We start from the raw sequence: 14,463 nt of genomic DNA on the forward strand, positions 1-14,463 counted from the left end.
GAAACCAAATGGATCCACTAAGTCCATTTGTCACCCAGTAATGCCCTGCAAAATTGGATGTTCAAGGGGCTATCCCAAGAACAAAAGCCTGAATCCTCTTTTCTGAACACAATTTTATATGTGGTAGGGTATTCTAGATCTAATGGAGTGTCATCCAACCAGATGTCTTCCCAAAGACTCGTTGATTGGCCGTCACCAATCCTAAGGTCGCCCTACGTGACTTGGCATACTCAGTAATCGTTGCATCATTAACATCGATCAACTATTGAAAACTGGAAAATGTATTCGAATGATAAAAAAGGGCAAGACCGAGCCAATTAATGGTGTTATTAGGTAGAGTTTTTCTGGCATAAATTACTTACACACCTTCCCTCAATCCCTCTTGACCACCCACGTTGTCCTATCCTTTGTTATTAACTAAGTATACCTGACTGATCGACCCATGCGCTGTCATTAACTAAGTATACTTTCAGCCTGGGTCTGAATCCTTTGCTATCATGCCGAGGAATAAAATGGTGTGTCATAGCGTCGCTTAAGCTACAGTTCATTGCTAACACATACAGTACTACTGTACAATATAATGGTGTGTCATACTCGTGAAAACTGTTGCAGTAGAGAGACAGATTCAGTATAAACAGCCAGCAGCAACTCTCCTGTTAGAGATATATGTTCCTAGTTCTTGGCCTGTTTCCCCGCCACAAAGCATATACACGTCGAGTTCCAAACTCCTTATCATCAAATGAATCAGGTGGTGAAACGTTGCTACAAATGTTTTGTGTCCTCAGGAGAGAGCTGTCAGTGCATTAATCATCACTCAATGTGTTCAGGGTGGTCCTTATGAGTTTGGAGTACAGCTCCTAATAATCGTTAGTTATTTCCTACCCCATCAGCATCATCTTCACGGAGAGAGAGTGTCCAAATCATCAGCCAGGACAAAGGAATTTTCATCTGGCACTGAAGCATCTGCTGGGAAATACAGTAGGTCTGAAGATGATTGTTAACATCATGTTGCAACAGTGATATATAGGCATGTAAGCAAAAATACATCAGCATCATCTTCGTCCATTTTCAACATCACCAAGATGTATCACTGAAAAAAAAGGAGGAAGGAAAATAACAACCCGGATGGCATACGGTGTACACAGAGAGAGCCATTACAGTTGGCATGTTAAATACAGTAGCTTTCTCGAATGACATACCGTGTACACAGACAGAGAGAGCCGATTTCAAAATAATACCGGTGCTTGCATCTCAGCAACAGTAAAGATAGAACTGGGCAAGGACCTGCAGGCACAGTTGACCCCCTCCTCGAGGAAACAAGCAGCACCGGCATGCCAGCTGAAACTTAGACACATCCACCGCAGAAAATGTTCTTGTTGACACAAGAATGTAGCTGAAAACTCTGAAAATTGTTTCCAAAATCGGATGAGGAGCAGGAGCCAGGAGCAACTCTCATGTTTGGTGATGTTAATGGGTTTTGGCTTGGTGACATACTGATGCGAGCAATAGAAGCCCCTCTCGTGTTATGCAGTGTCCAGCACCATCATGCAGTGCAGCAGCCCCTCTTAACCCCATTCAACAAGATAATTTCTTGTGTCCATTGTCAGCAGGGACACCGAAGCACCCAATCTGCCAGTGAAGCATCTGCGAAACTTTGGAACAAATGCATCAGAGCGTCCTCAAGAGACCGAGAGCTGACACTGCATTCACTGAGTTCAGGATAGGTTCAAATCCATCAGCGTCATCTTCTTTCAGGAAACAGGGAGCGTCTTCTCGCCAACATCACCAAGACGTATCACTGGAAAAAGGACCAGAAAAATAACATACCAGTGTTAAAGTTCGCAATTTAATTAGCTTTTTCGCAACGGCACTAGCCCATTTGAAAATAGTAGCAGGGCAGAGCACGGTTGAACCTTTGAGCTGCAAAGACAGACAGCCTGATGATGTATATGAGGCCAGGAAACAGAAATTCAAGAATAGACTTGTGAGTCAGTTAACAGGGCGTAACATCTCAAAGAGTATCCCAGCAAAAAAACTGCTGCTTAAGCTAGAAGAAATGGATTGCATTACCCAACGAAGACCAAGGGGGTGCGCGAGCAGGAGCAGCTCCAGGCAGCAACTCTGTCAGGAGACTGCATTTTTTTTCGAGTCAAATTTGTTGCATATGTTGCCCTTTTTACTTATCTGAAAGGGAACTGAAATTCTAACATGCCTGAAATGCAAAATGTTTGCGGCTACTGAGAGAGACGACATTCAGTTTTGAACGACAACATGGATGATCTGAAACTGGAAATTCACAGCATTGAACTACATAATTGTGACGGGACAAGAATAATTCTTCGCTCGCTTCCTCAACTGAAACTAATCGACAAGTGGCCAAACTTTGTTACGGATTATTTCAAGGAAACAATGCAGCAGAGTTCGCAAAGTGCAAAATAATACCGGCTCAATCAGAGATAACACCGAAACAAATCGGCTCACAGAAAGTGCAAATAAGAAGAGCAAACTTCAAAAGGATGTAAGTCCACACGGGCGATGCGTCAGCAGCATACATATTCTTCTAGGTGGCTTCTGCCCCCTCCTTTCCAGACCATGAGTTCCCTAACCTCCGGCAAGTTGCCAGCCACACAAGAAGACCGGCTGAATCAAATCAGTGAGTGATCATGAGGACATGGGTTGTTAACATCTTAGTGAGTAACATGCTACAGCTTGAATCTTGGGAATTAGTATACCTTAAGTGGCAGTGTGCCCGGGACCCAGCAAGGAATTAGTGACTATTCATTCCACAATGCTTAGAGCAACTACGAGAGAGATGCAAGAGAAGACTCTCCGGTAGTATCCACCAGAACGCAATCATCAAGTGCAGCAGTATGTGCGTCTGTCCAATACCAGTTTTGTGTTGATACTGAAATACCCAATTAATCTTCCCGCAAAAAAAAAAAGAAATACCCAATTAATCTGCTACCGATCGAAGCACCTGGAGGAAGAGAGTAGCACTGCAAACGATTGGAAAAGTTAGAACTTAACAGAAGTAGACAGAAGTGTCCTAAGAATATTACAATGCCAAAAACTGCAAGCATAAGAGGTAGTACTAGAACCCAAACTGTCAAGAAAATGGCAAGACTTCAATCACGAGCTGTTCAGTTCAAGAAAGAGCGATTACTAGTAATTAACTAGAACTACTACAAACTTGACAAGCTAGTACAAATAGAAAAAAAAAATCTAGAGAATGAATGAGAAGATAACGTGTACCTGCATGTATGTGTGGACTTGATTCAACGCCAACCATAGTGCTTCTTGAAGATTAGAGTAAGCTGTTTGTTGGGATGTGCGCCGACTGCTCTCTCCAGGGATGCCTTTACGGCCAGAACAGCACTGCTCTGCATACCCTTGAACTCTAATTGACATTCCAAAGTAACGAGCCTGGGGAGATTTTCCATTCCAAAATCCAAAGCACCAGGAGTACTGAAGAGACACTCATTTTCAGACCAGTCGGAAAACAAAATCGCCAATTTCTCTAGCTTGGGCATACATCCTGCCGCAAACAGGAGACCCATTCCATCCCTCCGGGAGCGATAAATAAACATGTTCAGGCATTTGAACCCAGCTTTATCATTGACTGCTAGCCTTCGATCTTCAAAAGGAGACTGATCTGCCTTTCCATTGAGATCCAGAGTGAGCAGAGCGGGTAAGGCTCCAAGGATGCAGAGGCCTTCATTCCCAATTTTCTCCACTACCAAGAGTAACGTCTGCAGGTTGGCTAGTGATTTTACCCAATCCGGAACCTTTGAGAAGGGATAATCAGCCACAAGTCTTTTGAGGTTATGCAGTGGGGAAGTGCACCATGCTGTACCCGTTAAGGTGTCGTCGTCAACATACTCCATTCTTACAGAACTAAGGTTATGTGCCAATAGGCTACGGACAGAAGAAAAAGTAACTTCTATTTGCTGATCTTGCTCAACATCACCAAAAAAAAGATGCAGCTTCCTCAGATTCTTTAGCTGCCCAAGCCCTTCCAGAAATCTATAGGACTGGAAGTGGACAGACACACACTTTAAAAATTCCAATGATTGCATCTGAGCGATTTCATCGGGAAACGTAGCACCACAGTCAACTATTAAGTGTTTCAGTTTTCCAAGATTGACAATACCTGCCGGTAAATTGTATATCCTTGACTCCCTTATGTCCAACATCTCTAAGCACTGTAGATGTCCAATTTCTTCAGGGAGCTGCCTTACTAATGTCATGGCAATGTTGAGGTACTTTAGCTGAAACAGCCTTCCTACATTTGTAAGATGGTGTTTTTCTAGTTGTCTGCATCCCAAAATGCCTAATGAACTACATCCTCCAAAGTCCATACTGCGCAAATGCCTGAACTCCATCATTGAAGGGATTTTTACTGTATTCCCAAACACATTAAGTGATCGGACATGAGATAATTCCTGGGTCATTGGCATGACATAATTTCCTCCCCCTTCAACTTGCATGGAGAGGCGGCGGACTCTTCCTTGTGTCCCAATAGATAAACTTGGGACACCAATGAAAGTAACAAAGTTCTCTTCAATGGATTTGGATACTATGAAATCAAGAATTGTGTCATGAACTCGACAAGAAAGCACCTGACCAAATAATCCCAGCTTCACAGGTTGGATCAAACTCCTATTGACGAGCTCATTAAAATACCTCTCTCCTAATTCAAATGCCTTACATATGCAATCTTTGTAAACAAATCCTTCGGCAATCCATCTTCTTATCAGACCCTTCTTCTCAATAATAGAATCTTCAGGAAATAAACTCATATATAGGAGACAACTTTTTAGATGAGGAGGAAGATCATAGTAACTAAGTGACAATATCTTCATCATTCCTTCGACCTTGGGATTCCTTTCAAGTGCACGACCAATTGAATCTTTCACGTGATTCCACACATCCTTTGTTCTCTCTCTGCTGGCCAATAGGCCAGATATAGCAATGATTGCTAGGGGTAAGCCATCACACTTTTTCAAAATTTCATTACAAACGTCTTCAAGGTTTGCAGGGAGATCTTCTTTGGATTCAAATAGTCTTCTATGAAATAGTTCTTTTGAATGCACCCAATTAAGAGGCTTTATCCTATAGATGTCATCATTGGTTGATGAACGGCATGCTTTTGCAACACTATGAATACGTGTAGTGGTGATTATGATGCTACGACAACTAGTCATGGGAAATGCACGCTTAATAACATCCCAAGTTTCCACGTCCCATATATCATCAACGACAACAAAATACCTGCAGATGGATTCTTAGACCATATCAGCGTGCTTCTAATACAAATAGTATACCAACAAGATAGACTAATAAAAGAAAATGTGTTCACAATTACAGTAAGAAAGCTGACATGAGTGTTAAAATCATGCTTCAAAAAATCACGCCAAGGTGTGCCTAGGCACCTTGCGACAAACTATCAGCTAGCACTTAACCATGTTTGGCTCACGCTTTGCGAGATAGACACTGTGATGTATCTTTATTAGGGAAAAAAATAGTGTGCTATGGTAAAATAGCGCAGCCCTTAAAATCCTCTATAGCGAAACTATATCTAGCGGGGAGTTTTGGAGCTCGGCCTTTATGTAGGTCGCATTTTTTGAAAAAAAATCAACATTTGAATTTTTGTATAATTTTTTTGTAAAAGTAAACAAGGATGTGATGTATATGTGTGTAAAATTTCAGGATGAAATTCCTTGAAATGCGATCTGTGCAAAAAAAAACAAATTCATGGAGTTTAAGAAGGAATAGTCCATCTACTAAAAAGCCACATATTTGTCCTTTTGTGTAGCACTCATTTTAATGTATTTCATCCTGAAAAAAAATGTATTTCATCCTGAAAATATACACACTTGCGCATTATGTCTCTAAGTATATGTATAATTTTGTTTCAATTTTTTTGAAACGTGCAAATTTTAATGTTGGTCATTTCAAATTCTGCCTCCATCGAGGCCGAGCTCCATTGAGCATCTTTGAACTATATCACATTATAGTGGATGATTGTACACTGATTTCATTTAGTGAGACATTACTCACAGGCTGTTTGCTTTGGAGCCCTCGGCTGCCCGAACAAAAATTTGATCGTTGACTAGGCTCAGGTGGCGTTTGGACGGGCATACAATAAATTGGTGTGCCCAGCCTACACCGGCCAATGCCAGTTCACATACACATCAATTTGCTGACAAAACTGGGGCAGCCAAATCGATCGCCAAATAATTGGTGTGCCCTCGTTTGGCTCGGTTGCCTCGTGCAAAAACCGAAAAGCCCCTCAGAACGGTATACTCCCTCCATTCCCTTATGCAAGGCCAGAAACTCATATTACATGTACCAAGATAAAATTTAATGACTCCTTTACAAGTCAACTTTTCTTTTCGTTAACCGGGATCATTAATACAGCACAAGCATGCAATGAATGAATGGGAAGGAAGTGGCTGAGTGTCATTATGACTGCATGCATGTAAGTACTGTTAGGGTTCATTAAAAAGTTGCTAGTATGAGGAAACATCATTAATTTTTGCCTTGATTATTGTTGATGGCCTTGTATTGATGCAAAATGTATTTTTGATAGTGGCCTTGTATAAAAGAATGGAGGGAGTAGTACTATTAGCGACGCTATTTTTTCATTGATCTTTATACTAAATGATCTCTATTAGAACTTAATACTATGTCCCTTCAAAAAAAAATTGCATCTTCGGCCCCCAAAGAATTGTACAAAGTGGATTGATAATTTGATGTTTCTAAGAGAGTTTCTGGAGCCTTTGAAAGGGTGTGGTATCAAATACTTTCGTTTTAGGTTGCTAAACAGTTGGCACTACAGTATAGCGTATAAGCTACTCCCTCTGTAAAGAAATATAAGATACTTTAGATCACTATGTCACTCCAGGTGTTACAGTTCTTTGATAGGTCAGCTGGTAAGGCAGCCATTGGGCACGCAAGAGGTTGGGGGGGGGGGGGGGGGTCCAAATCCCTCCTATGCTTAGTTTATTCAATTCTTTTTCCTTTTTTGTTCTTTGATGTTATTTTTTATTCTTCTCAAACTATTTTTTCTTTTCGTCGTTTTCTCATCATTTTTTTGGAGGCACACGCTTTCTTCTCAGCACATGACCAGCCAACTCATTAGGACTTAGTTTATGCACAATCCCTATCCAAACACACCAAATCCCTCCTATGCTTACTTTATTCAATTCCTTTTCCTCTTTTGTTCTTTGATGTTATTTTCTTTCTTCTCAAACTTTTTTTTTCTTTCTTTTCATCGTTTTCTCATCATTTTTTTGGAGGCACACGCTTTCTTCTCAACACATGACCAGCCAACTCATTAGGACTTAGTTTATGCACAATTCATATCCAAACACAACTATATGATGCGATATATGAGTCATTTATTGGAACTATTGGGATTTTAGCCCGTTTTACTATTTTTCAATACTTTTTAGAAAATCCAGAGGCCCATAGGCCCATTCATGCATGATAAGGGAGTGTAGAAAGTTTAGTCGCACCACAGTTATGGATGGTGCATTCGGTCAACAGATAAGGTTGGTTGCCTCACACACCGCTAAGAGGTTGAAAAGAAGACACTTACACGCATACTCCTCCTCCAGCGCCTGCCTTGTCTCGCACGCGCGTCATGTTTCGTGATCGAGTCGAGCCGAGCCAATCCCTATAGTCAAAATGAATTGCATAAATGGAAAACAACACCAAACAGTTACTGGGCCTATGTCCCTGCAACTTCTCCATCTCGCTTCTCGGCATGCATCACGAAATGAGAAAGCAGGCCTCCGAAACCTCGCCACCCTTGATCATGTACAAGAGAGGAATGATGAATCCGGTGTAACTGACTTAAATACCTTCTCTATTAGGGTCTTTCTACTCCGACGACAATATTGCTCTACACCATCGAGTACACCATACCTTCCCCACCCTAGCGTCAGCGAATGTTGTTTGTCGGGGGAGGGGGGCATGATTGGTTATCAGGATGGTTCCACCATAGTCCTCGAGGCAACAGGGCCATGATGGGAGGGTAACATTGAGGACGTGATGAAGCATATAGATCTTCAGGATGATGAACTTGATGATGTGGTTCTTGGAAAAGCGGAGGTCAAGCGGATAGAGGCAGAAACTCTATGGTTGACGATGAGCAGGCACACTAATCCCTCCTCTGATCCATTTCTACATCAATGTTAATAATGAAGTTTGCATGGGGATTTTTGTATACGCCAAAATTCAGAGAAGCCAATAAGAATTTATTTGCTTTTCAAGATGGGTTTTGGGATGGGAAAGGAGTAGGTCATGGAGGCCCTTGCATATTCAATGGCTATGGACTAGTTTTGGAGGACTATGATGGTAGATCCGATCCTACCAAGATTGCTCTGGATGGGTTGTATGTGCTTACTAGAGGAGAGGGCTTGATCTCAAAAATTGAAGACGACAGGGATCCCTACATGGTTGATGTGCTAAATAGGGAAATCAGCAGCTGTCAGGGACACGATGACATGCAGGTGAGGCGGAACACACTCAACTTCCTCCTCCCGAGCAAGGGAGATGACAACAATCTCAGTTGGGAAAGGATCGGCCCGCATCACTATCTCCCTATCCTCAAGGGAAGCAAAGTGCACCTATGTAACTCCGATGGAGGAGTTGACCATCTCGAAGGGGACACATGGCAGCTGCGCAAGGAATGACCATTTGACCCTGAGGGCAGGTGCGAAGAAGGCATTGAGCGGCTCCATGTTGGCGAGATGAGACAAAAATCTGGGTCTGTGTCACTAGGAGGCATGAACACCTTGATAAAATCAGTACGGACGTCCTCCTCCGGGATAGAGAACAAGGGGGATGAGCTTTCGTTCCCAGAAGAGAAGTCGGGGTATGATGCAGCAGGCGAGGTATTTGGGTGGACAGGAGGTGAGGCGTTGGCACAAAAAGGTGGAGATGGTGGTGTCAAAGGCGTGGAGGGAGGGATAGGGGATCTGCGAGGAGAGAGGCTAGTGCGGCCGAGCACTGCCTAGGCAGGGAGGTGGATAAAATATTGCGGATGTCATGCGAGCAAGGAGGGGAGCTGAAATGCTGGGCCAGGGATGGGGAAGGCACCGAGGCAGAGGAGGAAGCCCCTTCAGCAAACAGGCATAGAGGGGAGAGAGTAATGTTGTCGGTGGTGTCCAATATGGGCTTCCCCTAGGTCCACCCCAAGGAAGCTACCATGACCCTTTCGTAAAAGAATCCTACCCAACATGCCCCGAAAGGTTCTTGGGGTATCAGTCATCGGGCTATTTCCCCTTCTCGGGGAAAAGTTCTCCCCCACCCATCATATCCAATCGCCATCGAGGACAAAGGTGTTGCACCTTGACGGTGGCATGTACCTGGGTAAATTGTCTCTTCATGTGTGTGTGTGTGTGTGTGAAGTGATTGGAGTGTTTTAACCCTTGTTCGAACAATCTAGGAGTTGCGTCGTAGCTCCGATATCGATGATCATCACCCGTCGAAAAATTTCATGCCGTGGGGTGAGGCTTACTGACGAGAGGGGGCATGTGGTGATCCATCATGTAGGGTAGAGGGGTAAGGCAGTGAAGGTGCAAAATGGCATGAGGCTGGTGAGCGGGCGGAGCGGAGGAGGGGCGAGCGGGGCCCATGGCGGGGTACGTAGTACACAGAGGGGAGGTATACCTGCACACTCTTTGAGCTTGTGGCCCGAGCCGCCACACTTGTGGCAACAAACCAGGTCTCGATAGTCCTTCATAAAGTGGTGATAGGGGAGGTACCGAAACCAATGTGGTGAGAGTGAAGAGGAGGTCTTGGAGGAGGAGGCGGGGGAGGAGGCGAAAAAGTAGGTGTTGCGCGTGGCACTTCTAGGTACGAGTGGGTAATTGAGGATGTACAGGGGAAGTGAATTGGGATTGAACCGCGTTCATGGCAAGGGAGAGAGAGCATGGGGTGCACTGGGCTCGAGGGGCATGAGATTCAGGGAAAAAATGCGAAGGATTTGTTGTAGGCTAGCAGACCGAGTTGTCGATGTCAGAGTGGATAATAGAGTTTTCAAGAGGGATGGGAGGCGCGCAGTGGACAGCTCGGGCACAGGAAGCAACCTAGGAGTTATGCGATTGATCCTAATGGGACATCCTTGTTGAAAGACTACCCTAGCCCCATGAAAACCCTTAACTGCGCAAGGTAGGGGGCGAGCCACTCATTTGAATCGAGCTAGCCTCAAGCGGCGACGCTGCCAGCGTGGCATCTTCCATGGAAAGGTGCAGGCCAAGCTTGGTCTTGCGCACCCGGTCGCCGCCAGTAACACGAGGAAGAGGGTGATGTTGGGGGAAGCGACCTTGGCATCCGAAAGGAAATCACCCACACATTATGTGAGGATGCATTAATTCTGGCAGAGCACAGGGGGTGGTGTGAGGGTGGGCTGCCGGTGTGGTAGCGGGGAGGTCGTGGAGAGAGATGAGGGTGGGATGGGTAGGCCTACACCCGCGGAGAGAGATGGGTAATCCTCACAGTCGACAAGGGCGTTGGGAGAGGTCATCCCCATCTAGTTGACCTCTCAAAGTACTATTTTGTTTTTTCAACAAAACAACCAAGACTTCAAAAATACATTTTTGGCTACAAGTTTTTATATTAATGAAAAAATACCGTAGAACAGTTATTCTATAGTTCTTGGCTCGAAAAGAAGAAAGTTTCCACTATTAGTGACACTAGATATGGTGCTATATACTATCTCTGTCCGGATTTATTAGACTCAATGATTTACTTTTGTACTAGAGAGTTTCTATTTTTGTACACCATTTGTATTTCATTTTTATTTTTAAGCTTACATTTGCTTCCATATTTTTGCAGCAATTTTTATGCAATTCTTTTAGCAAGGTTCACGCAACAACAAGTGGGGCATCATCTAGTATACTTAATGGAGATGCTAAACTTCAAAAGAAAAGAAAAGAAAAAACTCACCCATATGTTCATAGGAAGGTTGTTTTCCGTACTTTCTCTGTTTTATTCCAGTTGACATTGGCACAATCTTCACCACGTACATTTAACCATATTGCTCTTTATAACAATATAGATTGGAAAATATGAACGCAATACATAGAGTAGCGCTAAACTAAGCATGAGTGTAAAATAGCTTATTCTATACCCCAGTAACGGTAATGCAATATAGTAACGTGATATATAAAATATAGTAAGTTTAAAAAAATATAGTAATTAAAATATGAATAGTAAAACAATTATTTTCAAAATTACTACACTTTGTACATTGTTTTACTTGATTTTGCATATAGCGTTACTAGGGGTGTAGAATAAATTATTCTACACTGACGCTTAGAGTAGCGCTAAACTAAGCGTGAGTGTAGAATAGCTTATTCTACACCCTAGTAACGGGACATGCAAATACAATATATATATATATATATATATATATATATATATATATATATATATTAAATTTAGTAATTAAAATTTTGGATAGTAAAATAAGTATTTTCAAAATTACAACACTTTTTACATTGTTTAACTTGATTTTGTATATGTCGTTACTAGGGGTGTTGAATAAGTTATTCTCCGCTGAGGCTTAGAGTAGCGCTAAACTAAGTGTGAGCCAGTAACGGTACATGCAAAATATAGTAACGTGATATGTAAAATATAGTAATTTTTTAAATGTAGTAATTAAAATTTTGGATAGTAAAATAATTATTTTCAAAATTAGTACACTTTATACATTGTTTAACTTGATTTTGTATATAGCGTTATTAGGGGTGTAGAATAAAGTATTCTACACTGACGCTTAGAATAGCGTTACCCTATATATATAGTGTGTATGTGCGCGCGACTAATTGTCCATACTCCTCGGAGTATGTATTCTCACGTTTAAATATACCTCTGAAACAAACATGTCATATATTCGAGGAGTATAAGTAGGCACAAATAGAATGTGTACCTTTTTTCTACTAGGAAACTGCTGATATTGATGATGACTTGTTGTATGCTCCCTGCATCAGTGTCCTCAAAACGTAGACCACTAACTCGACTATGAATAATTCTCAAGATATTCATCATGTCTGGATTTCGTGACACAGATACGAAGGCCCGACATTTCTTGGAGGTCTTCATACACTTGGTTTGCAAGAGTGGTCTTGCCCATTCCTCCGGTTCCTACGATGGAGACCAGCTTCGGTTGCTCATGCATTGACGCCTCTTCAGTCAACAGTTTGATAATCTCATGCTTGGCTCATCAATTCCGACAAGCTTTGAGGCATGCTCAAACATAGAAAGAGCTCTAGGATCAACAGTGGCGTTTTTGGTGTTTGTGAAGGTCTGGCGAGTCTTGTACCTTGCATTCCTATCGCCCACCTGAATGATCTGCTTCTTCAAATCTTGTATCTCTCTGCCAATTCGACGACGAGCCTTCATCTTCCCCAACTTCCCTAGTGAGCACTTGATCTTATCTATGAAACCATCTGGCTTTGTGTCCTTGTCATCAACACACAACATGAAGTCATCGATGGCATCCTCCATGTCGTAGGATAGCTCCCGCACCTCATTCATCCACGCTTTATCCTGCTCATCGGGATCCTCCTCCTTCGACATCTTGAGGAGAAAAGCCTCCATGGCAGAAAGCTCGTGAGTGAGAGACTTGATCTCCTTGCGCACACCTTTGAAACGCTTGAACTCGTTGCCGAGCAGAACACCCAGCTTCCCCAGGACAGGTTTGAGGACCCCTGTCGCCACGCTGACAAGAGCCGCCTCCATGGCCATGCTAGCTGAGAGCTCCCTCAATTAATGAAGCGACAGTGTTCTCAATCTACAGCCTGCCAAGTGCCAAAAGCATTGATGGAAGTAAGCCACTATGCCCAAGCCTTATAACACCGAACAAGCTATCTACAAATCGCTACAGCACCGGCCGCCGCGAGATCGAAGCAGAGTACTAGAGATGGGGTCATACCTGTCGTGGAGCCTGGAGTTTTCTTCGGTGACGGTGTACGTCGAAAACAGTTGATTATTTCCTCTTCTGCTCTCCCTTGATCTGAGCTTTGTTGGAAGAGAATGGATTAATAATGGAGGTGAGACCAAGCATTGCTGCACCGAACGAGCTACAGATCGATCGACCCGGAGATTGAAGCATGGCAATGGGAGGCGGGGTATACCTCGCGGGATGGATCTGCCGCGGAGGCAGCTTGCCAGACGAGAAGGAAGCTCGGTCGCCTGCGGTGCGTGCAGCTGAGATCTGATCTAAGCAGAGTAGTGGGCAGTGGAGTGAGAAGGCAATGGGGTCTAATGTACGTAATTAGTTAGTGCCTTAGTGAGCTGGAGAGGTCTGCGTCTGGGTCTGGGATCTGATTAGTTAAGTCGCTAGCCAGGCCCTTGTCTTTCTTTTCCACTAAACCGCTATTACTCCCTATTATCATAACTAAGACGCATTGTTTTGTTTTCGGCTAAGAGTTTCATTGTGACATACCCGACTCTCTAATTCTCTATTACTCCTTCCCTTTGGAAGTACCTACTTTCCAATCGATCGTTCTCAGTTAAATCACAGATCGATACCCTCTAAGATCTGCAAAACTACCCCCGCCCCCCGCGCCCCGAAGAGAAGGCAAAAACACGTTGGTCCATGTCAGTCGAACTGCGTGCGCTCTTAATTTAAGCTGAGATCTGAAACCATTTGCCGGCAGAAAGTATCCCCTCTCATTTGTTAAGCAATTTCTGTTTCCATGATTCCGCGTGAACTCCTCCAGATCTGTGTACGTTGCATTGCAGTATTAGTTTTGCTTTACCGAGTTGTTCGTTTGTACTAGTTTTATTCAAAATCGACATAGACAGTCAGTGAATCACTCAAACTTGATGCGTAGAATACATGCATAGACACCATATAAACTGAGACGGATGTAAGTAACAATGCACTGCTTTCCAACAAATCCATGATGTCAGTCGAGCAATAGTTGTCTCAACCAGAGATTGCCAGTTAATTAACCACAAAGAACGAGGACAAGGCATCAAATTGTGAAGCTGCCCGTGTAGAGAGACCAAAAGCGATTTTGCCGACACGAGGTATATGCATGCATGCGCCCTAATTTCAGCAAGATTCGTTTGGTCTGCGTGAACTTTCATTAGTTAACCAAGGCAATGTTGTCTCCATTTCAACCCTCCTCTGGATCTGTGCATGCATGGGACGTGCCGCTGGTGGGCAGCTAGCTAGGGGCAGTATTAGTTTTCATTGCCCGAGTTATTCCTTTTCAAGTTTCGTTCAAAGGTCGATGTAGCTAGCTAGCATCTCATCTTTGTTACCGTTGCCCTTCTCAGTGTTAATTTACACAGTATCTGTGGTACGGTTTCACTCATATTACTGTACTAGTGAGCAATGATACTTTGTAAACATTACTATCCACTACCACATTATTTGCGCTACTGAAATTAAGAAACTTCCGCATAGGTTTAATCACAGTTTGGATGATTCAGAAA

At 43.2% G+C, this 14,463-nt stretch overlaps 1 pseudogene; it reads right to left on the reverse strand.

The window, feature by feature from the left end:
- Positions 1–991: 991 nt before the first annotated feature.
- On the reverse strand, positions 992–13,332 carry LOC123129168 (disease resistance protein PIK6-NP-like; annotated as a pseudogene).
- Between the last annotated feature and the right edge of the window lie 1,131 nt (positions 13,333–14,463).

This window comes from Triticum aestivum, chromosome 6A, assembly GCF_018294505.1.
Source record: "Triticum aestivum cultivar Chinese Spring chromosome 6A, IWGSC CS RefSeq v2.1, whole genome shotgun sequence".
NCBI lineage: Eukaryota > Viridiplantae > Streptophyta > Magnoliopsida > Poales > Poaceae > Triticum > Triticum aestivum.